Here is a 24878-nt window from a genome sequence, read left to right as displayed (position 1 = left end):
TCTATATTCTTATGTTTTAGTTTGTTTTGAGGTTGTTTGTGATGGGAAACCTTTGTGATTGGAGGCTTTTGGACCAAGATTTCCTTATTTGATGAAGTTTATGACTTAACTTTCTTCAGACTGGTCTGGTAATTAATATTGATATAAAATATGTTATGTGTATGGGTATTGATCATAAAAATGGTTTTATTACTATTATGTGCTTGTGTGGGGGACTATGTTGTTGTTATTAGTGGTTTTGGATAATATTTGCTACGTGTGACCTGTGTGGGGATGTAATATAATGTTGTTTCCCTTGTGCATATATATTGATTGTATTCTTCCTACTAGAAATGCCTAAGTTGGGGTTTATGTGGTATCAATGACACATACTTGCATATCTCATTCTAATAGTACTTGGGTTTAATTTGATCACATATGGTGTCACGGCTTGAGGCTACCCCCTATCCACGACAATAGTGCTTACGGTCACAAGTGACCACAAGCTAACCCATGAACTGGTACCTACTGTGAGAACTGGATAAAATAGAAATAATACACGTGTGCGGAAGATAAACTATTGAATGCAATACCAATATGAGTACTTAAAATGTGGTTCAACCATAAATCTAAAACATCTAATGAAATACTAAAATTGAACTGTCAATTTAAAACAACTGATAATGTTGAAAAGACTGGTAAACTGAATAACCGTCTAACTGACTATCTGATTGTCTGAAAAGCCTCTAACTAATGAGGAGTTGATGGGATAGAACCCCAACTAACTCCAACTGATTAAATATAATGAAATACTGAATTACTGAATAAGAGATAATATGTCCTTGATTAATAAAAACTCACCAATACGGCTACTGAGTAATGTTGGCTGTCTAATTGTGGTTGCAAAACTGAGCCTCTGAACCTATGTTATAAGAAAACATAGTGCAAAGAAGAGTATGCGATTAGTACATTGAATGTACTGGTATATAAGATGAGGCCTGGCTGAAATGCATGGAGTATTGTTCACATAATATAAGACTAACTGAACAGCATAAAATAACTGAGCATGAATGCATGAAAACTGTAAAATCTAATAATGCAAGACCAATCTGAAAAAATTTGTAAACTGAAAGACTAAAATCTGTATAATTGAATAATTGTAAATTTGTATGCTTTGGACAAGCAGCCTAAACTAAATATACACTGAATAATGTATTGAGACTGTGGGAGGTATCATCCAGCAACATGCCCCAATCTGAGCTAATGGGGGTCCAACCTGTAACCCCAATTAGAAGGGTGTCAGTATCGTGCCACGGATACTAACACTGGCTGTGTGGATCTACTAAAGTATTGTCTCGAAGGACTAATGAGTCACCCTCAACTGGCAGGTGCTCTAATGAGATACGTGGCACTCTCAACTGGTAGGTGAACACCTTATCAACCCTCGAACTAGCAGGTAGACATCTCTAACCTATGCTGGCTACGTAGTTTTATAACTTAAGGATTGCTACTAAGGGTCACACCCTCTACTTCCAGGTGATCCCCCATCCCTGGTTTCGCTCGATGCTAAATCTTACTCCCAACTAAACTGACACTTGAACTAAAATTAGACTGAGTTTAACTAAACATGATTTCATGACAGATAGTTCTCATTATGATCATGATAACTGAATAAATAGGAATAATCATGGTTTAACTAAATCATACTTAAAAATCTAATTATCTTGTAAAACACACAGGTATCAGGTGTGCATAACCCACCAGCATTAAATGATCACTAAATGCAATGACAAGCTTAAAAATAATAGTAAAGGATCATGGTTCAAACCCCATAAGTATGGACATTTAATCAAACATGTGGTGATCATGAATTTTTCATGGGAATTCTTGGTAAGAATCATAAATTTAGGATTTATCTTGGAATTCACTTGAATAAAACATGGGACACTCAAATTCATACCTTGAGGAATTAAAAATCTTACATGGAATCATACATGGGCTTAATTGGATTAAAATCACCGTGAAAACATGAATTAAACCCATTTTAAGCAATATAAAATACCATATTAGTAGAAAAATCCATTTTTTAATTAAAAAGAGGGCTTTTGGGCTCCATGGGTGAAAGGACCCATGAATGAACACCCCATATACCTTAAGATTTTAACTTGAAAGGAAAAATGCTATTATTGATGCTTTATTAAAGGTTCTTGAACATAGGGAACTTGAATTATTTATTTTTTGGGGAGAAAGGAATTGAATTCTTGTTCTTAGGGGAAGGAAAGGGTTTTCTTTAGAGGAAAAGTAGAGAAGAAGGGCAAAATTATTCCTTAACTGATGCCCAAGTCGTGTTATGAATGATTGGGTCTTTTTCCTTAGGCATTTAAATTCAAAACTGGATTCGACAGGCTTACAGTGACATGGTCTAATCACGGTCATAGAATTCCCTCATCGTGATGTCATAAACATGAGTTCGGGACTATTTCCACGTCTCGTGATCCAAACATTCCCCAAACCTCATTCAAAAAATTTGAAACTTCTATGAGACATACTTCTTACACCCCTAAACATGACTTAACTCAAAAACTAATGTCTCGAGGTTGGGAAGACCAAAAATAAAAACCTCAAAGTTTAGCGGTCTTGAAAAAGACAAAGTCCCTAACACTTAGCGAAATTTTCAAGCCTTAAGCCCCTTATGCATGCAACTATAAGCCAAACTGAGCTAAGAATAGTATGGGGTATTACAATATCTCCCTCTTGGAAACATTTATCCTCGAATGAGACAAGTTAGACTAAGATTACTCTACTAAGGCAACTGAGATCACATGCTGAACATGCATGATTGGGGACATGAATACATAAATGAGTGAAACATGATACATGAACTGAACTAATTTTGTGAATGCATGAAATAACATGAGAATGATTATATAGCTCCAACTGAGAATGGGAAAGATTCAATCTAAGGAAAACTATTATCTCAAGCTGAGTCTTAATTTATGGAGAAAATATGAGGGTACTTGGTACGCATATCTGCTTCTGCTTCACAAGTAGCTCCCTCAACGAACTGATTCTACCATAGAACTTTAACCAAAGGGAACTTCTTGGTTCCTTAGCCTACAAATCTGACGGTCTAGGATCTCAACTGGAACTTCGACGAAAAAAAGGTTATTCTGAAAACATGTACTTTCTAAAGGAATAACATTAGCTAAATCGCCAATATATTTCTTTATCAAAGAAACATGAAATACCGTATGGACTGATGCCAAATCTGCAGGGAACTCTAGCTCATAAGATACATTCCCAAAATGGTTCAAGATTATATAAAGACCAACATATCGGGGACTAAGTTTCCCCTTCTTGCCAAATCTCTTCACTCCCTTCATGGGTGAGATTTTCAAATAGACTAAATCACCTACCTTAAACTGAAGATCTCTTCACCTTACATCTGTATAAGATTTTAGACGACTTTGGGTTGTCTTAAGCCTCTCCCTAATAAACTAAACTTTCTCCATCATATCAAACACTGAATATGGCCCTATCAAAGTAGCCTCACCTACTTCAAACCAACCAATACGATATCTACATATCCTTCCATAGAGAGCTTTAGATAGAGCAATTTGAATATTGGAGTGATAGTTTTTATTTTAGGTAAACTCAAGTAAAGGTAAATGGCCATCTCGACTACCTTTAAAATATATAACATATGCTCTCAACATATCCTCTAAGGTCTGAATGGTCCTCTATGCCTGACCATCTGTGCAAGGATGAAAATTTGTACTGAGGTAAACTTGGGTACCAAAAACCTTCTAAAAAGCCTCCAAAAGTGAGAGGCAAACTAAGTACCTCTATCTGAAATAATAGACAACGAAATCTCGTGCAACTTAACCAACTCCTTGATATAACGCTTGGCATAATCCTCAACTAAGTAAGAAGTATGAATTGGCAAGAAATGCACTGATTTAGTCATTCTATCTACAATGACCCATATCAAATCATGTTGACGATGTGTATGAGGCAAACCCATCACAAAATCCATGTTCACCACTTCCCACTTCTAAGTGGGGATACTAAACTCCTACAATGTACCACTAGGCCTCTGGTGGTCAACTTTAACCTGCTGAAAATTTGAACACTTAGCCACAAACTCTGCAGCATCTTTCTTCATACCATTCCATCAATAGATTTCTCGTAAGTTATGGTACATCTTGGTGGCTCCGAGATGAATACAATATCATGCACTATGTTCTTCTGCCAAAATTTACAGCCTCAAATAGTCAACACATGGAACACATAACCTATCTTTACAATGCAACACATCATCTTCCCCTTGGAAGAAAACCTCTAATATTTGATCTCTGACTAATTCCTTCAACTTAACCAGACTGGGATCTCTATCTTGATTTTCCTTCACTTCAGCAACCAAAGAAGATTATGAACCATTCTGAACCCATATACTACCCTCAGCTGAATCAACAAACCAAATGCCTAATCTTGCAAGATAATGAACCTCCCTGACTAACTTCTTCTTATCATCCTCAATATTAGCTACACTACCCATAGACAATCTACTAAGGGTATCTGCTACTACATTGGCCTTGCCCGAATGATACAAAACACTTCTGTCATAATCTTTTAACAACTCAAGCCACATTCTTTGATAAAGATTCCATTCTTTCTGTGATAGTACATACTGCAAAATTTTATTATTTGTGAACACATCAACATAGAGCCCATAAAGATAATGTCTCTAGATTTTCAAGGTAAAAACAACAGCTGCCAACTTAAGATCATGGGTAGATTAATTCTTTTCATGGGGTTTAAGCTTTCTAGAGTCATAGGCTATGACCTTATCTCTATATATCAAAACACAACCAAGACCAACTCTGAAAGCATCATAGTAAACTACAAACCCATATGAACCATCTGACAAAGTCAAGATTAGGCTGAAGTGAGTCGAGTGTTCAACTCCAAAAAACTCTTCTCACGTGAATCTGACCAGTGAAATTTGAATTTCTTCCAAGTCAATCAAGATATGGGGGATGCAATTAAAGAAAGCCCTTAAACAAACCATTTGTAATATCCAGCCAAACCCAAAAAACTTCTAATATCTGATGGAGAGCTAGTCCTGGGCTAGTTTCACATTGCTTTAGTCTTTTGAGGACTAACTCAGATGCCATCACCAAAAATAATATGGCCAAGAAAGGCTACTGATCTTAGCAAAAATTCACACTTACTAAACTTAGTGAACAACTGATGAGCTCTAAGGGTTTGTAACATAATTCTTGGGTTGTATGCATGATAATTTTCACTGCGAGAATAGATAAGAATATCATTAATGAAGATTATGAAGAACATGTTCAAGTACTTCTTGAACACTTTTTTCAACAAGTCCATGAAAGTTCCAGGTGCATTCGTTAGTCCAAAAGACAACTAGGAATTCAAAGTGACCATACTGAGTTCTAAAAGTTGTCTTTGGAATGTCACATTCTCTGACTCTGAGCTGATGATAGCCGGATCTGAGGTCTTTCTTAGAGAAGTAACTGGCACCCTGAAGTTGGTCAAACAAGTCATCGATCCTGGGGAGTGAATACTTATTCTTGATACTTTGTTCAAATGATGGTAATTGATGCACATTCTAAAGAATTGTCTTTCTTATGCATAAAAAAGACTGGAGCGCCCTATGGGGAAACACTACGCCTTATGAATCCCTTATCTAAGAGATCTTTCACCTAATCTTTCAATTCCCTAAGCTCAGTTAAAACCATTCTATAGGAGGGAATAGAGATAGGCTGGTTATATGGAAGAAGACCTATTTTGAAGTCAATTTCCTTTTGAGAAACTTTGGGAAGGTCTTCAGGGAACACATCTAGAAATTCCTTTACTACTAAAATAGAATCGAGACTTGGAGTCTCAGAACTAGAGTCTTTGACTGGAATAAGTTGGTAAACACACCCTTTATATATCATTTTTCTTTCCTTAAGGTAAGAAACAATCTGACCCCTAAGAATAAAGGTACTACCCCTCTATTCAATGACTGGTTCATTTGGAAACTAAAACTAACTGACTCTATTTCTATATTCAACTGAGTCATAACATAAGCAGAGCTAATCCATGATAAGAATGACATCAAAATCAGTTATCTCTAACTTCACAAGATCAACTAAGGTAACTTTCTGAGATACTGTGATCGGGCAATTTCTGTATACCCGTTTGGCTATAATAGATTTACCCACTGGAATAGACATAGAGAAAGATTCTGCTAAAGATTTGAGACTGACATCGAAATTGACTGTTGTATTGGGGGTTACAAAGGAGAGTAAAGCTTTGGGGTCTAATAAAGCATAAACATGGAGATGAAAGACCTATAATGTACTCGTAACAATATTAGGAGAACTTTCATGATCACATTAGGTCTGGAGGGTATACAACCCATTCTAATGCTTCCCACTAGTTACGCTAGAAGCGACACCCTACTAAATTAGGTGACCAGCTAGAACTGGAGAACGATTAGACTGACCCTGGTACCATTCTATGGGTAATCCATAACTTTGTGGCCTATATTGACACATCCAAAACATATATGACTATCAACCCTACACACACCTTGTTGATTCCTGCCATATTTCCCACAGAGTAGATTAGTACAACTACTGTTCACAATACCCTAGGACTTAGAGTATGGTGCCCTATCCTGACTATCTTGCCTGAACTTATGTACTGGCACACTAGATGAAGATAGAACAGGGGCTAAAACTTTTGTCGAAACTGAGAATGCTTAACACCTTCCAACCTTGGCTGAGAAAAGTTAAAACTACCTATTTTAGCCCTCTTATTCTCTCTCTCTTTCTTTTTGAGCTTCTCTTTCTCAATTTGTTGAGCATGAACCATAAGTCTAGATAAGTCCATCTTCTTAATCAACATGGCATTCCTACACTACTTAACCACACTATTAGCTACACCAGACACGAACTTACTCATTCTAGACCTATTATTGGCCACTACATTAGGAGTTACTCTCTAACTAAGGAAACTTAAGCGAGTACTCCTTCACACTCATGCTAATTTGCTTTAAATTAATCAACTCCTGAATCTTAGCCTCCCTCAACTCTAATGTTAAGAACCTATCTATAAAAGACATGGAAAATACCTCCCACTCAACAAGCCCTACATAACACCATGGTGCTTCTTCCATTTCTTAAACAAAGTGTGAGACACATCCTGTAATTGATATACAGCCAAATCTGCACTCTCACTTGAAGAGTTGCCCATAATATTTATCACCTTCTGAACCATATCAACAAACTCTTGTGGATCTTCTTCAGACTTGGATCCTAAAAATAAAGGGGGATTCATTCAAGTGAAATTCCAAATCCTAGCTACAATTGTATTTTCCACTGTATTGGCTAGAGATATGGCTTATTGATTGTTCTAAGCAGCTACTAAATAGGATAAGGTAGTAAAAATAGATCTGAACTTGGCATGAGAGACATGTTCATTCAGGGGATCTTTCTAAATAGGTAGAGGTGCAGGCTGGTCCCTATTTCTTTATTAGTTATTTTTTCTTAGAGGTATGGTTTTTAAATAGTATAAAGGATGAGTTAGAAAGAGATTTTAGATGCCAATTTGAATACTGAAAATGTGGTTCAACCAAAAGTCTAAAATATTTGATAGATGAGAGACTCACCACTACAGCAGCTGAGTAACACTGGTTGTCCAACTGCGGTCAGGAAATTGAGCCTCTAAACCTATGTTATCATATAATATAGTGCAAAGAAAAGTATGCGGTAAGCAATTTGAATATACTGGTATATGAGATAAGGTAAGGCTGAAATGCATGGGGTATTATGTACATAAGATAAAACTAACTAAACAGCATGAAATAACTGAGACTGCATGCTTGAAAACTATAATATCTAAGAATGCAAGACCAAGCATATACATATTTCTAAAATATATTGTAAACTGAAAGAGTGAAATTTGGATAACTGAATGATTGTAAATTTGTATGCTTTGTTCAAGAAACCTGATCTGAATATACATTAAATACTGTATTAAGACTATGGGAGATATCATCTAATCGACATACCATAATCTGAGCTAATCGGGGACCAACCTATAACCCCAGTTAGAAGGGTGTCAATACCGTGCCACAGGTACTAAAACTGGCTATATGGATCTATTAAACTGGTATCTCGAAGGACTAATAAGTCACCCTCAACTAGCAGGTGCTCTAATGACATACGTGACACCCTCAACTGGCAGGTGAACACCTTGTCAACCCTCAAACTAGCAGGTAGACATCTCTAACCTATGCTAGCCACGTAGTTCGATAACTCAAGGATTACTACTAAGGGCCATACCCTTTACTACCAGGTGATCCCCCATCCTTGAGGTCGCTCAGAGCTAAATCCTACTCTCAAATAAACTGACACTCGAACTGAAATTGGACTGAGTTTACTGAACATGATTTCATGACAGATAGTGCTCATTATGATTATAACAACTGAATAAATAGGAATAATCATGGTTTAACTAAATCATACTTAAGATTTTGAAAATCATGTAAAACACATAGGTATCGGGTGTTCATAACCCACCAGCACTGAATGATCACTAAATACAATAACAATCTTAAAAATAGTAGTAAAGGATCATGGTGCAAAACCCATAAGCATAGACATTACATTAAACATGTGGTGATCATGAATTTGACATGGGAATGCTTGCTAAGAATCATAAATTTAGGACTTATCATGGAATTTACTTGAATAAAACATGGGAAACTCAAATTCATAGCATGAGGAATTCAAAATTATGCATGGAATCATACATGGGCTGAATTGGATTAAAATCACCGTGAAAACATGAATTAAACCCATCTTAAGCAATATAAAATACCATAATAGTAGAAAAATCTATTATTTAATTGAAAATAGGATTTTTGGGCTCCATGGGTGAAAGGAACTATGACTGAACACCCCACAAACCTTAAGATTTTAACTTAAAAGGAAAAATGCTATTGTTGATGCTTTCTTGAAGGTTCTTGAACATGGGGAACTTGAATTATTGATTTCTTAGGGAGAAAGGAATTGAATTCTTGTTCATGGGAGAAGGAAAGGGTTTTCTTAAGAGAAAAATTGGAGAAGAAAGGCAAAATTATATCCTAACTGATGCCAAAGTCATGTTATGAATGATTGGGTTGAGGGGGAAAATACCCAGTTACCCCTAAGGCATTTAAATTTTAAATTAGACACGACTGGCTTACCGTGACACAGTCTAATCACGGTCATGGAATTTCCTCATTTTATTATGGTAAACATTAGTTTAGGACTATTGTCGCATTGAGGCCTTATCGATGTAACTTAATGGTTTTGTTATCCAAACATGCCCCAAACCTCATCCAAAAAATTTAGAACTTCTTCAAGACATACTTTTTATATCCTTGAACATGACTTAACTCAAAAACCAATGTCTCAGGGTCGAGAAGACCAAAAGTAAAATCCTCAAAGTTTAGGGGTCTTGAAAAAGACTAAGTCCCTAACACTTTGTGAAATTTTCAAGACTTAAGCCCCTTATGCATACAACTAAAAGCTAAATAGAGCTAATAATAGTATGGGATATTATAGATAGTCAGCTTATTGAGTGGATTCTAGCTCACGTGCTTGTGTATTGGTTTGGTTGAAATTCTCATTTGTGTTTGGTTGTGAGCAATACATCCTCATATCATATATACATTCATAAGGCATTGGTACCCTTATGGAAATACTGATTTTTCTAGCAAAAATATGACACTTTTAGAAACCCTTTGCCTATCATATATCGGAGAGGAGTTATGGATATTAGATTAGTACTGGTATTGTTTAATGGATTATATATGGGTTGTGGAACCCCCTATAGGTCCTACCTCGAGTGTAGTGTTTTGTAGGTATTTACAGAGATTGTGCGATAACCTGGAACTTATCACATCATCATCATCATTTGTATCATTCTAAATGTAGTTCATTCATTATGCATTTTTTGTGATTGTACCTTCGTTTTTTACTTGATGTCTATTTATTTTGTTTTTCAATTTTGTACATGTACTTGGTATATGTGTCATATTTAAAATGATTGGTAGAGATAGAGAGGGCTACTATTTTGGATATTTTTTTATTGTAGGTGACATACCCATAGTGTGTATTTTATATACTTTATTTTCTACTTCACTTAGTCAGCCTATGCTATAAGTGGATCATACATATCCTTAATGTGCCCTTTTAATATAGATCCAGGTACGAGTGCACCATATGATAATTATGTTTGGGTGAAGACTTGTCATATCTGAGGTAGTGGATGCTCTATGCTTCCAGAGTTGACCTCCTGCCCCATTGTATCTAGTTTTATGTTTGGTTGTATATTCAGAGACAAATTTATGTTCTTTTAGATTATCAATTGTATTTTCAAAATTTAAGATATATTTAGATTGTTCTTACACTGTGACACTATCTCTATGTATGTATGGCTTGACTTTATTCTAGGAGTCTTCCCTTTGTTTTATGTTAAAATATTTATTTACATAGCAGTTTAGGTAATTGCTTACTAGTCAATGATTAGCCTCAATAAGTGCTAGCATGGCCCTTAATTTTAGTGTCATGACAAATTGGTATAGAGCATCTAGATTCATTGGTCTTATCAATATAAGAATAGGGTATCGAGTAGAGTCTCGTGGATCAGCACATAGACATCTATATCTATCTTTGAGAGGCTATAAGATATCTTTAGAAAACTTTTTTATTTTGTTCCTTATCATATGGATCTTTCATACCTTATGTTCAAAATCATGTTTTACTCTTTTCTGCAAAGATGGTAAGTACTAGATTCTGTGAAGCTAGAGATATGGAGCTATCATCTGAGGAGAGATCCTAATCTAGGGGGTTAGTTGCTAGTTGTGGATGAGACCGAGATAGGAGATGGACATAAGAATATGCCTCTTTCAGAGGTAGCACTAGGGGGATCTCACTTGAGCCTCAAGTTGAGCATGCTAGAGCTATAAGACCTACTCAGATTCTGTAGAGTTCATCTACCCTGGTCTTAGAAGGGTTATTGATTCATTTGTTGACTCATTAGAAGGATGTTCATTTGAGTGCACCTAGTGTTTGTCCAGCTCAGAGTATTGTACCTCCATCTATGCCAGAGTCTTCCTATGCCATTCCTTTAGCTTTGAGTATGGATCCTCCAATGGTATTGACATCTACTTATGGAACTCCACAGACTCTGAGTGTTGTTCCTAATTCTGTATTAGTGTCCGGTTATGGTATTTCAAGATCAAGAGTACAGACTTTGTCTATGTTACCATCTCATGTGGGAACTCAGCCAACTAGATACTCTATGCTTTCTATTGTTACGAGTACAGTTATGTCTTCTGAGGATCAAAAAAGGTTTGAGAGATTCACTTGCTTGGGTCCATCTATGTTTAGTGGTGTTGTGGAAGAGGATATTTATGAGTTTTTGATTGACTATCATGCGAAGTACCGTAACTTTGGATTGCTTCAGTCACAAGGAGTTAATTACACTACCTATTAGTTGAGAGATATATCCATAGATTGATAGAGGTCACTTGTTGATTTTAAACCTATACGCTCCCCAGAGATAACTTGGGATCAGTTTACTAAGGAATTTATGGATAGGTTTGTGCTATTTAGTTTGAGGGATAAAATGAGAGATGAGTTTGACCACTTAGAGTAGGGCTCCATGACTATTGCATAGTTGAGGCATATTTTTATGCCTTGTCTAGATATTCTTTTGCTAGTATTGCCACCAAGTCTGAGATGATTTAGAAGTTTGTGAAGGGATTGGATATTTCACTTTAGTTGCCTACTACCTAGATGGTAGTGTCAAGGGCATCATTTTAGAGTATTATGGATCATGCAAGGATAACTGAGTCTATTCTTCAAGCTACTCAGAGAGGCACCAAGAAGGTGCATTATTAAGGCTAGTTTAGTAGTCAAACTTTTCAAGGCACAAATTTTAAAGGGTACCATGGGTATCTTGGTAGACTAGTGTAGGAAATCTTGTAGGGTTCAAATAGAAGGTTTTCTGGTTTAGTGTTTCAGTGTGGTCATTCTATCTCAATCGTACCCTCTCTCATTAAGTTAGAATGCAGAGTTTTCTATATATGTAATAAGTTTGGTCATCTGACCAAAATTTATCCTCATTGTTATTTCAGGCCTACTCCTTATTGACAATAAGAGGTGACCCCTAAAAAGGTAGAGGTACTATTAATGGTGCGTATGGCAGAGGTAGTGGTCCCCCAAGAGGGTGGCCAAAAGTTTATTGAGTTAGGTAGGAGATATGGGCAGCGCTATGCTATACCTACTAGGCTATAGGCAGAGACTTTTGATGTTGTTATCGTAAGTATCATTCTTATTAGATTTGCATATGTATTATTTAATCTAGGGTCAACTTTCTCCTATGTGTCTGGATATTTTGCTTGAGGTTTTGATTCTACTAGTGAGCCTCTTATAGTGCCTATCTATGTATCTACCCTTGTAAGAGTCTCTTTAGTGGTGGATCAGTTGTATTGATCCTATGTTATGAGCTTCGCTGGATGTAAGACTTAGGTAGATCTAATCATCCTGGATATGGTAGATTTTGATGTCATTTTAGGTATGGATTAGTTAGCTCTTTATCTTTCCATTCTAGACTATTATGCTAAGACCATGACTTTAAATCCACCGGGTGTGCCAAGGATAGCTTGGATGGGTGCTTTATTTGTGTCCCAAGAGAGTTATATCCTTCATTTAGGCTCGTCACTTGGTTAAGAGAGGATTGTTGTTGTATTTTGACCATATTCATGATATGCCACTATTTTTTAGCCTTTTTTGTATTCTATTTGAATTATTCGTGAGTTCATGGATGTTTTTCCCACTAATTTGATTAGTATGTCTCTAGATTATGATATTGAATTCACTATTTATATTAAGATAGGAACCAAGACCATCTTTATTCCTCCTTATAGGATGGCCTCAACGGAGTTGAAGGAATTAAAGGATCAGTTATAGAAGTTGTTGGATAAGGGATTTATCCAACCAAGTATATCTCTTTGATTTGTCCCTATTTTTTTCTGAAGAAAAAAGATGGGTGAATGTGTATGTGAATTGATTATCGGCAGTTGAACAAAGTGACAGTTATGAATAAGTATCCTTTTTCTCATATAGATGATTTGTTTGATCATCTTCAAGGTACTTCAATGTTTTAAAGATTGATCTGAGGTACGAGTATCACCAGTTGAGGATTACATCTTCAAAAATTCCGAAGATAGCTTTTTGCACTTGATAAGATTATTATGAGTCCTTGGTTATGTCCTTAGGGTTGGCGAATACCCCAACCACATTCATGAAGTTGATAAACTAGGTGTTTCGACCATTTCTCAATTCTTTTGTCATTGTATTTATATATTATATCTTGGTTTATTCTAAGAGTAAGACAGATCATGAGGAGTATTTATGAATTGTACTTTAGAGGCTGAGGGATGAGAAATTGTATGCTAAAAACTCCAAGTGTGAGTTTTAGTTGGAGTTTATTTCTTTCTTGGACCATGTAGTGACCAAGGATGGTATCATGGTTGATCCGGCCAAAATTACATCATGATTGGTCTAGGCCTACTTCTCTTATCAAAATTCAGAGTTTTGTTGGTTTAGTGGGCTATTCGATGCTTTGTTGAGGTTTTTTATCTATTACAAATCCTTTGACTAAGTTGACTTAGAAAAAGATTTCTTTTTATTGGTTAGATACTTGTGAGGTGAACTTTCAAATACTCAAGGATTTGTTGACCTCAACTCTAATCTTGGCTTTGCCCAAGAAGGGTGTGGGTTTTATTATCTTCTGTGATACTTCAGGTAATGGGTTTGGTATTGTGTTGATGTAGGAGGGTACGATGATTGTCTATGCTTCTTGTCAGTTGTTGCCTCATAAGAAGAATCTCCCTACCCATTATTTGGAGTTGTGTGTGATTTTTTATGCTGTGATATTGTGGAGGCACTACTTGTATGGATTTCATTGTTAGATCTTCTCGAATCATAATAGCCTTCATTATTTATTCACTCAGTGAGATCTTAATATGAGGCAACATCATTGAATTGATTTTCTTAAAGACTATGAAGATGCTATTCTCTATCATCTAGGAAAGGCTAATGTGGTTGTGGATTCCTTGAGTTAAAAGTCAACTAGTATAGGTAGCTTGGTGCACCTTTTGACCTAGGAGAGGCCTTTGGACTTAGAGGTTCAGTTTTGGGCTAACCAGATAGTTAGGCTTGATATTTCGCCACTAAGATGTATTATGGAATTCATGGAGGCTATATCTTCTTTGATGGTGCAAATTCAAGCTCATCAGTTTAATGATGCTCGATTGAGAGTGATTCGAGATAAGGTGTTGAGTGTTAAGGATAAGGAAACCTTTCTTGATTTGAATGGTGCTTTTGGGATTAGAGGCCAAGTTTATATATTGAGATTGGGTGATTGGGTAATGTTGATATTGGAAAAATCTCATTGTTCTAGGTATTCCATTCATTTAGGAATAACCAAAGATGTATCTCGATTTGAGACAACACTACTAGTGTGGTATTTGAGGAAGGATATAGCCAATTTTATAGCTCGTTGCCTATGTCGCCAACAGGTAAAGGCCGATTATTTGAGAGCTGGTGGTTTACTCTAGAGTTTACCTATTTTAGAGTTAAAATAGGAATGGATCACTATGGACTTTGTAACTAGGTTTCCTCATACTTCTCATGTTTCTTATAGTGCTTCGTTCATCATGGGTTGATTAACCAAATCTGCTCATTTTATTCCTATTAGGTTTCCTTCAGTTCTAGGATGTTTACTCATATCTACATCCATAAGATAGTTCGGCTCCATGGTGTACCATTATCTATTATCTCAGATAGTGGTTTTGTATTCATATCTTACTTTTGAAAGGCATTTTAGGAGGATTTGGGTACCCGAGTTGATCTTAGCATAATTTTTCACCAACAGACCAATGGTCAATCAAAGCGAACTATATAGGTGTTGGAGGATATGCTCTGCGCTTATGTTATAGACTTTGAAGGTCAGTGGGAGCAGCATCTAGCTTTGGTAGAGTTTACATATAATAATAGCTACCATTCCAATATTGAGATGGCTCTTTTTGAGGCTTTGTATGGTAGGTGTTGTCCCTCTCCAGTTAATTGGTTTGAGATTTCTATGGTTAGACCTCAAGATACGGACTTTCTTTGCGAGTCTTTGGATAGAATTTGGGTAATTTAGGATAGACTTCGAGTGGCTTAGAGTAGGTAGAAGTTTTATGCGGATTGTAACTTCGTGCAATGAGATTTAGCGTTGGTGATCGAGTCTTCCTTCGTGTTTTTCCCATGAATGACATGATGATTTTTGGGAAGAGGGACAAGTTTGTCCTAGGTATATTTGACCATTTTGATCCTTTAGGCTTTTGGAGATATAGCTTATGAGTTAGCATTGCCCCCATATTTATCAGTTGTTCATCTAATTTTCGTGTATCAATGCTATGATGCTATATTCTAAACGAGTCTCATGTTATTTGTTGGGATTTAGTGCAGTTTAATGGGAGGTTGTCCTTTGTTGAGGAGCTAGTCTCCACCCTAGCCAGGGATGTTAGGCAGTTACATTTTAGAGATATTCCAATAGTTAAGGTCCAATGGAGACATCGACCTGTAGATGAAGCTACTTGGGAGGTCGAGTCTGATATGCATAGTAATTACCCACAAGTTTTCACTAATTTAAGTATTTCCCTTACATTTAGTTTAAAGACAAACTAGATTTTTAGTTGTTGATATTGTAAGGGCTTATTTTTGTGAATTATTTATTATTATATAATTTGACCATTTTACCCTTCTCCCGTAGTTGCTAGGTGATGTTTGAGGTGTGGGATATTTAGAATGGTTCCTAATGCATTATGGTGCATTTTACGTGAGGTTGTGATTTTTTATAGTTAAAAAGGCTTCAAAGTTGACTTCGGTCAATATTTATTATTCCGTGCTTCAAATGGCAAATGGGCAGCGCCAGTAGATCTAGAAACTCAATTTTGGGTTGGTAGCATGGTTGGTATGACTTAGGGCTTCTATATCTCATTTTGACCCTCAGTTTTGGAAATTGTGAAATTGGATATCGAGGGTCAATTATGTGAAATCAACCTCTTTTCAAAAATCTGATGTCGTCATTGAGTCCGGAGCGTCGAGTTTGATAGGGTAGCATAGTTCATTTACATTCTCGAGATTTAGAATGAATCCCGAAAGGTTGGTAAAAACTTAGGAATTTTTTCAAGTCTATCTAGTGCACCCCCAGCTGGTGCAACCGCTAAACATCCACTTTGTCCACTTTAGCGATGGGCACTAAGTGACACTTTGGCAACTTTAGCAAGCTGACTCCATCTGGGAAGGGACCGCTTTAGTGGAGACTTTTTCATTTTAGCGGAGGCTGCTAAAGTGGATTGAGCTAGCATTCGAGGTGCCGCTAAAGTGATCAAGGCCACTTTAGCATTGACCACTTAAGTGGTCAAGTGGTCGCTTAAGCAGTTAGACCTAGGAAATATTAAAATCATTTTTCTCAATTTTTCCACTATTTTTTAGACTTGAAGCTTTAGGTTTTAGAGTTTTTGGGTAATTTCTTCCAATTTCAAGCATAGTTAAGCTCCAAATTCATATTTCACTTATTTTACTTTGATTCTTGTCATGTAAAGCTCATTAGAAGACAATTTTGAAAGTAAAATTTGGGAATTTTGGCCCTAAAGGCCTAAAATGATTTTTTTCAACTTTAAATCTCATTTTTAACCCATTTTCCCTTGGGTTTTCTTCCATAACTTCCTTGCATCATAGGTTATGTATTATGAAAAAAATAAATTTTACCCCTTTTTTTTGAAAACCCATTTTGGGGTCTATTTTTACCCTGACTCAGATATGGGAAATATGGGTATCGTTGGATTCCTTTTAACATGTAGATTTTGTATTCTTGTGTTTAGGTCATTCATGAGGGAAAGGCTTCACGAATAAAGGCTTTTGGATTAGGATTTCCTTGTTTGAGGTAGGTTATGGCTTAACTTTCTTCAAACTTGTTGGGTTGTTAATATTGATATAAAAGCATGCTAAGGGTATGGGTCTTGATACAAGCATGAGGAGCACAAGGATTTCAAGTTTTTGTTGAAGGTCCATGTTTTGGATTTGCAAAGGAATTAAAGACCTTTTGAAGCCGTTTTCAAAGCCTTATCCAAGCTCAAGAACTACAAAGACTACAAGGCGCGTTTATGAAAATGGACGTGGTTGAGCATGTCTTAAGTTCATCCAAGGGAGTGTATGTATTAAAGCGTGAATACATTCCTTGAGTGCCTTAAAAACACTACAAGTCAGCCCCATTTATACACTCCAAATCCACCCCCTTCATTAAGGGTAAATATGTTATTTCTCATCTCTTTTGTAATAGACTATAAGTTGGAACCCCTTAGTCTTATTTTCTTAGTTAGCTCATTTTAAAATCACTTTGTAATATTGAACACCATATTTCCTCTCAAGAAGAGAGTAGACCACCAAACATTTTAAGCTTTACAAGTGAAAGGTTCTACTTGTGTTGTGAGACGGCTAGAAATGAGAGTGCTTGAGTGAACCGAGTTCCGCTTGTGTTCCCATAAGAAGTTGGTGCTTGTTAATGTGATTTGTAGAGGTTTTAGAGTTTGATGTACTCTTTAGTTGTTACATTTTATATTCTCTTTGTGTCAAGTTATCTATCTCCTTATCTTTCAAGTTTGTGTGTTTGTTGTTTCTGATTGATGTCTTGTACGTGTGGGCTATTTTTGTGAGTTTGTGGATTATTTTGTGCTCTTGTATATACCGTTTGGTATCAGGTTTTAATCATAAAAATAGTTTAATTACAATTATTTGCTCGTGTAGGGGCCTATGTTTTTGTTATTGGTGGTTTTGGACATTATTTGCTATGTGTGACCCGTATGGGGGTCTTATATGATGTTATTGGCCCTGTGTATATATGTATATATTGATTGCATTCTTCTTGGTGGAAATCTCTTAGTAGGGGTTTATGTGGTATCAATGACATATTACTTTCATATCTCATTCTAATGGTACTTGGATTATATTGGATCATGGATGGTTGACTTATTGAGTGGATTATAGTCATGTGCTTGTGTATTGGTTGGATTGAAGTTCTTATTTTTGGATTGGTTATGAGAATTACATCCTCATATTATATATACATTTATGAGGCATTGGTACCTATGGAAATACTAGTTTTCTGAGGGAAATGTGACACTTTTAAAAACCCTCTGCTAAAGATTATGTGTTGGAGAGGAGTTTTGGATATTGTATTGGTATTGGTATCGGTTATTAGATTATATGTGGGTTGTGGAACCCTCTTCAGGTCCTACCTTGGGAGCATAGCTCAGTAAGTGTATACGGACGTTGTGCAACAACCTCGGACTTATCACATCATCATCATCATTATTATCGTTCTCATTGTATTTCATGCAATATGCATTTTTAAGTCATTGTACATTCGTGTTTGACTTGATGTCTATCTATTCTATAATTCTCTTTCATACTTGCACTTGGTATATGTGTTATATTTAGAATGGTTAGTGGAGATGGTGTGGGCTACTATTTGGGATATTTTCTAATTGCAAGTGATGTGCCCATAGTGTCTATTTTATATATATTATTTTCTACTTTTCTCGGTCGGCCTATAATACCTACTGAATATAAATAGACCGTACTCATCCCTACTATGCCCTTTCAAATCAGATCTAGGTATGATATGCCGCACGATAATCGAGTTTGAATGGAGACTTATCATATCTGAGATAGTGGCAGCTCTATGCTTCCAGAGTTTACCTCCTACCCCATCGTATCTAGTTTTATATCTGGTTTTGTATTCGGAGATAGATTTATGTACTTTTCAATTATCAATTGTATTTTTAGACTCTGAGATGTATTTAGACTATTCTTACACTGTGACACTAAATTTTAAGGATGGTTTATGGTATTATTGTGTTTTAGACTTCCTCTATATCTATGCATGTATAGCTTGACTTTATGCTAGGAGTCTCATCTTGGGTTTATATTAAAACCTTCATTTACATATCAGTTTGGATGATTGGCTTACTTGTCAAGGCTTAGCCTCTATAAGTTCCATCATGACCCTTAGTTTTTTGGTCGTGATAGACACTTAATAATAATTTTAGAAGCTAGATTAGGAAAGTGCTTCCTGAGTTTGAGCAAATGCAATGTGATATCCAAGCAAAAAAGCTTGGGTCCAATTTGTCCATACATCACTAAAGAAGATAAGAATCCACATGTATGGTGAACACATCAAAGGCCCACGTTATGAAATTAGTAAGTCTTCTAAGGGAAATAAAACAAAATAGGGGGTGATCCTCCCCAACCCATCAAGTGGCTTTCTGCTCCTCTTTGAGACAGTTAATTCAGCTGGATTGTGGGTATAGTAGGACAATTGCTTTCTCTAGACGAAACGCCTTGGTTTGTCTTGTTTAATTGATTCATATTTAATTTGAGAGCTTCACACATGGAATTTTTTTGGTAAAGGAAAGTCAAGAGAAAGGGTGGTATCTATCTAGCAAGTCTTTTATGGAGGAGTATCATTAGGCTAATAACTTACTAGACTAGTCTCAATTCCTCAAGGTTGTCGAACAGTAATAGTAGTTGAAAAACCTCCCAACCTGAGAGGTCTTAAGTCATGCCTTTACTAAAGAATTCCCTCCATCTTAGAGAAAATCCATTATGGAGCCTAGGCTAGCCAACAATGAGAAACGTCTTTCTCATTTTTCTTTGTTCAGGAGATATAGTATTATCTGATGAATGGCAGTGAAAAGGTAGAAAGGGATATAAAGGGCTAAGCTAAAGAAAGTTGTCTTTCTGAAGTTAAGTCTTTGTCATAGCACAAGGGGTCCTTTCCTACGCATATGCAAAAGATTTTATTTCCCTAATCTATAGGGTTCTCATGCCAAGATTCTTTTCTTTTGGGAAAGTCAAATTAAAAAGAAAAGTGAAAGTCGGTACTCGGTCCCATCCAATGGGTTAGGTATTTAGCTGAAGGTGGAAGTCCAAAGCTGCATAAGGCAGTTGTACTGGAAAAGCTGAGGAAAGAGCAAAGGTTGAAAGATAAGAGAGAAGAATTCCATCTCTGTTCCATCCTTAATGGTTGGTTGGCTAGGATGCTTTGGTTTATTGGATCAATCCTAATGGTCAAATGTTCTGTACGACACGACATGCAAGCATATTTCGTTAAATCAATCTTTTCTATCACATCATATTTAACGGTAATCAAACCACATCTGTTGTTGGTGGGCAAATGTATAATGTACTACATTGATCCAACAACTTCTTAAGAGTAGGTTTTGTCATGGAAAAATCCATGGATGAGCGAGAATATACGAATATTTTTGTAAGAAGGTTTCCCCTTACAGCCTTTTTTGTTATGCAGATGGGTATCTATTTTCTTTACAAATTTGGATTGTACAACTAAGAATGTGGCAGAATTCTTAGACATCTACCGTGCCTTATGTTGGAATTTGATTTGGGTTACAAGCAAGCCATTCTTGAAATAGTTTGGAATATTGTTTGCATGCTATGATTTATTTGATTTCCTCTAATCACCCTTAAGAACAATTTATTAAAGCTTGAAGAATCATAATCAAATAGATTAGCAATGCTTTTATAAGCATACTCATAAAGAAAAGAGAAGGTAAGAATCTCTAACGTAGCCGTTAGGTTATTAACAACTTTTGACCTGTCTACCTGGACATAAGATACCTCAGAAAAAAGAAAGGTTATTTCGGATAGCAAACAGACCAATGGGAACATAAACATCTCCGTTTGTGAGAGCAGCAGAGATCAATATGATTATTGTTGACTTAAGGAAGTTAATTGACCCACGGAAAGAGTTGGAAGTGGCTGAGCACATCCCATCCCATAAGAGTCAAGACCAGAAAGCATGGCAAGTCATTTGTGAAGGCCATCACTAACTACAGGATTATATTTGAGATATCAACATGGAATCTTGATAAATCAAGGAGAAGATGATTACCCTTTCAAAAAATGATAGAATGGCGACATGTGGTAACAAAGAATTTAGCATAAGAGAGAAGGATGATGAAATATTTAATTACCCTCTCTACTCAATTGATTGAATATAGTCACGTGAAGTAATGCTTTCCAAGGTCTCAAACTTCTATAGGCCTGTCAGCTATAAAGTACGCATAAGTGGGAATAGGAAAAAAGGGCAGTTATAAGGCATCTGGGGGACCTATTTTTGGATGGTCATAACTAGAACTCTTAGGTTAGGGATTGAGACTATTTCATTAAACTATACCATGGCTTGATACCATTGAAAGAGGCCTTTTCACACTGGGAAAGATCTTCTTAAATGCATACTACGGCTTAGCACGCTTAGGAATGGGGGTTAAATCTTTTCGTAAAGATTGGAGAGAATAATGATTTTCACTATTTGCCAAAATTAGTATAAAAGAGAATAACTTAGCTCAAGGAAAATTGTCTAGCCAAGATTGGTAAGTCTAGATAGAATCTAGAGGGCATGGTTTGCTAAATTTAGTCAAGTTCTATTTGCATATGGGATGAAGCGAACTGAGGTTGATAATTCTGTATTTATTCGTCATATGCAAAGTGGATATCTAATCCTTGTTGTCTATGTTTATGATATTGTAATTATAGGTAGTGTCGGGACAAGCATTATTGACATAAAATAGTATTTTAGTAAACATTTTTTAACAAGGATCATGGAAATCTTGGATACTTGTTGGGTATTAAGTAACACGATCAAAGGTAGGAATATCACTTTATCTAAGGGCATATGTTACAGACTTTTTAGAGCAGACTGGATTATTGGGAGCAATGTGGATACTCCTATGGATCCAACCTTCAAATTCTGTAAGATGATGGTCTACTCTTTGAAAATCTAAAGAGGTATAGGCATTTGGTTGGAAAGCGTATCTATCTGACTATAACTTGACCAAGTCTAACCCTTGCTCTTGGAGTGATTTGTCAATTTATATAGAATCCAAGACAAGATCACTTGGAGACTTTTTGTCCTATCTTGAGGTATCTCAAGAAAACTCTAAGAAAATGATCATTCTTTAAAAGAAAAGATCCAATTCTTTCACATTGAATGAGACAACTCTCTCTTATTGGCTTAGCCTTTCAACTTAAAGGTATGTTGTTAGGATCATTCTTCTCTCATTCTTGTTCAATGTCAAATTTTTCCTAAAAAAAAATGGCATTCACAGGCTATTCTTTGGGTATGAATATATTGATTTTTGATTCAGTTGTTTGAGGAGCAGGAGGTTTGGTTTTGTTTTGGTGAAAAGGTCTAAAGAATCTATCAATGCGAAAGAAACAGTCTATGTTGGGAATTGGCTTCTTAACCTAGCTAAAGAAATTGAGGCAACACTATTTACTTGAAGTAATGTTTCACTTGCTTGCACACGCCCTATTTTCTTGAAGCTCTCTTTGTGTTGATGAGGGACTATTCCTATTATGTGCTAACAAGAAATATCATAAGATAATATGCCACTGAATTTGATCCTAGATACTAAAAGTGAGCTCATGACTCGACGGAGAGAATCTGTAATTGTTCTTTTATTAGTTGGTGTAGGATTTTCTACTTTTAAGAATTATCCAAGACCCATAAGGGATAGAGAAAAAATTCTAGATTTCACTCTTTTAAGATCAAATTTCTAGTTTAGAATTTCATACATAGGAACGAAATCCGTTTGCCAACTGATTCGAGATTTAATTAGGAAACAAACAATCTAAGTAAGGAGGTAGCTCCAGGAAGGTAGTTCTTTGACCCAGTTCAGTGAGACCGGGGATTAGATATTTAAAATAGATATTTAAGGAAGTTTCAAAATGCTTACTCAAAATAGTAAGGAAGAATAACTATTTTTATTTAAGTAGAATTAGAGCTCTTGGATAAGAAGGTAACAAGATGTTCACATCGAGATTGAAAAGCTAGTTTGATAGAACTAGGGTCTACAAAAGACGATGGAAAAAGATTTGTGGAGTATGATACTAAGTTTTCTCTGTTTCTATAATCATAGATTCATTCTCCTAGCCTAGCTACATAGTAGGATCAGAGCCTTTTGATGAAGGAAGAACTACGGCTATGGAATCTACTGCTCTGGCTATTGTTGTGTTTCCCAGTCTTGATGGTGTTTATATAGGAGGTGTTGTAGATTTAAACTCTTTTTTTAGAAGAGAATCATAGATTTCCTTACTGCCCAAGCAAGGGAATCTATTTGTCTTCGACATGACTTTCAAAAATAGGATTTTGAGAAGTGGAGTTCAGTAACCCAGTTCAGTGATAAGAGGTTGAGAAGAAAACAATAAATTGAATGGGTTAAAAATCTCTATAAAAGACTAAATGACTTAGTGAAGCTAGTCTATTAATTATATAGACCACTTGTGTGTGCATTATCTATAATAAGAAAAAACCTGGTTGTAGGTAGCAAAGGGGAAATTCATTTGGAGAGAAGACTAGGATTCCCTTTGCCCTTTTTAATGACAAAAACATACCTGTATTTACCATCCATCCATCTTAGAAACCACTGAACTAGCTATCGAAAAAGGGGAACTTCGACGAATAAAGAAGAATATAAGAAGAATTTCTTAAGTAAGGTAGTAACATTTTTTCAAAATACCGCTCTGCTCGCAAAGCGAATGTACTTAAATCTTTCCTAAAATCATGAATATTCTTCTCCCCTTATCTTCTTTCTTCCTATTTATAATCTACAACTTACTTCAATGTTTTTAATTTCCCATAGAATCTTTGAAATCTCAAAGGTGGCAGATAGTTCTATCTTCTTTTAGGATGTTTTGCAATAAGAGTAAAAAGATGAAAACTTTGGCTGAGAATTATTCGCATCCAACTCCTATGCATGAATTTTCCTCTCTTATGGCAGAAAAATCCCCTTTTCATGAATCTTTTTATCTTAGGGTAGTAGAAGAAGAGCTAAGCCCATTGTATAACTTGGCAAGCTTCCCCCCTTATCCCCCCAACACTTTAGGGATACCTTTTAATTCCATTATTCTAATGCCTCCTCATTCACCTCTTCATTAGGAATGTCTTCCATAAATGAAATTATCTCTCCTAACATCGAAAGAAAGGTATGTGAAGCACAAGGGAGAATAAAGAAGGAAGTCTCACGCATTGCAAATACAAATGGGATCACTTTGGATGAGAAAATACCTTTTATTTTTGGGAAAATGGGTGCACCAAGAAGCATCAAATCTGAATTATTTTACATCTATATTATCTGATATGAAAACAATAAAAGAAAAATGTCAATGGTTTTAAAGTGTGATCAATACTTGGTCAAAGAAATTTTTTGTCCTATCTTCGATGGAGCAATTCCATATGAATCCTGCACTAGTGGACTTCTATTTAGGACTCTGTTTGTGTTGGATGATTTGGACTTAATTCTTCTTTATTATTACTAAAGGTAAAAGGTGTAGGTCGATTGACAACCTTACTCGTCATTGCAATACAAGCTAGATACATATCGACCTATCTTCCTACCAATGAGATCCCCTTTACAATATAAAGAAAAAAAGGATCAGAGTTTAGACCGCTCAAAGTAGTTCTACCTATAGAAAAAATCATCAGAGAGGAGATAATCCATTTATGATTCTAATCGAGAATACTAGTAAAAAGAAGTATCAAGAATGTTTTATATTTCAGGATCTAGATTAGCAGGCGACAAATAAGTAAGAATTGGCTTAACCAAATTTGATGGAATTAGCCCTAAAAAATCCATTCAGGTTCATTATCGATTAGGTATTAGTTGAAACATAAAGATTAAATAATTAACTACATAT

Source organism: Capsicum annuum, chromosome 9 (genome assembly GCF_002878395.1).
Source record: "Capsicum annuum cultivar UCD-10X-F1 chromosome 9, UCD10Xv1.1, whole genome shotgun sequence".
Lineage (NCBI taxonomy): Eukaryota > Viridiplantae > Streptophyta > Magnoliopsida > Solanales > Solanaceae > Capsicum > Capsicum annuum.
Note: the sequence above shows the minus strand (reverse complement) of the source record.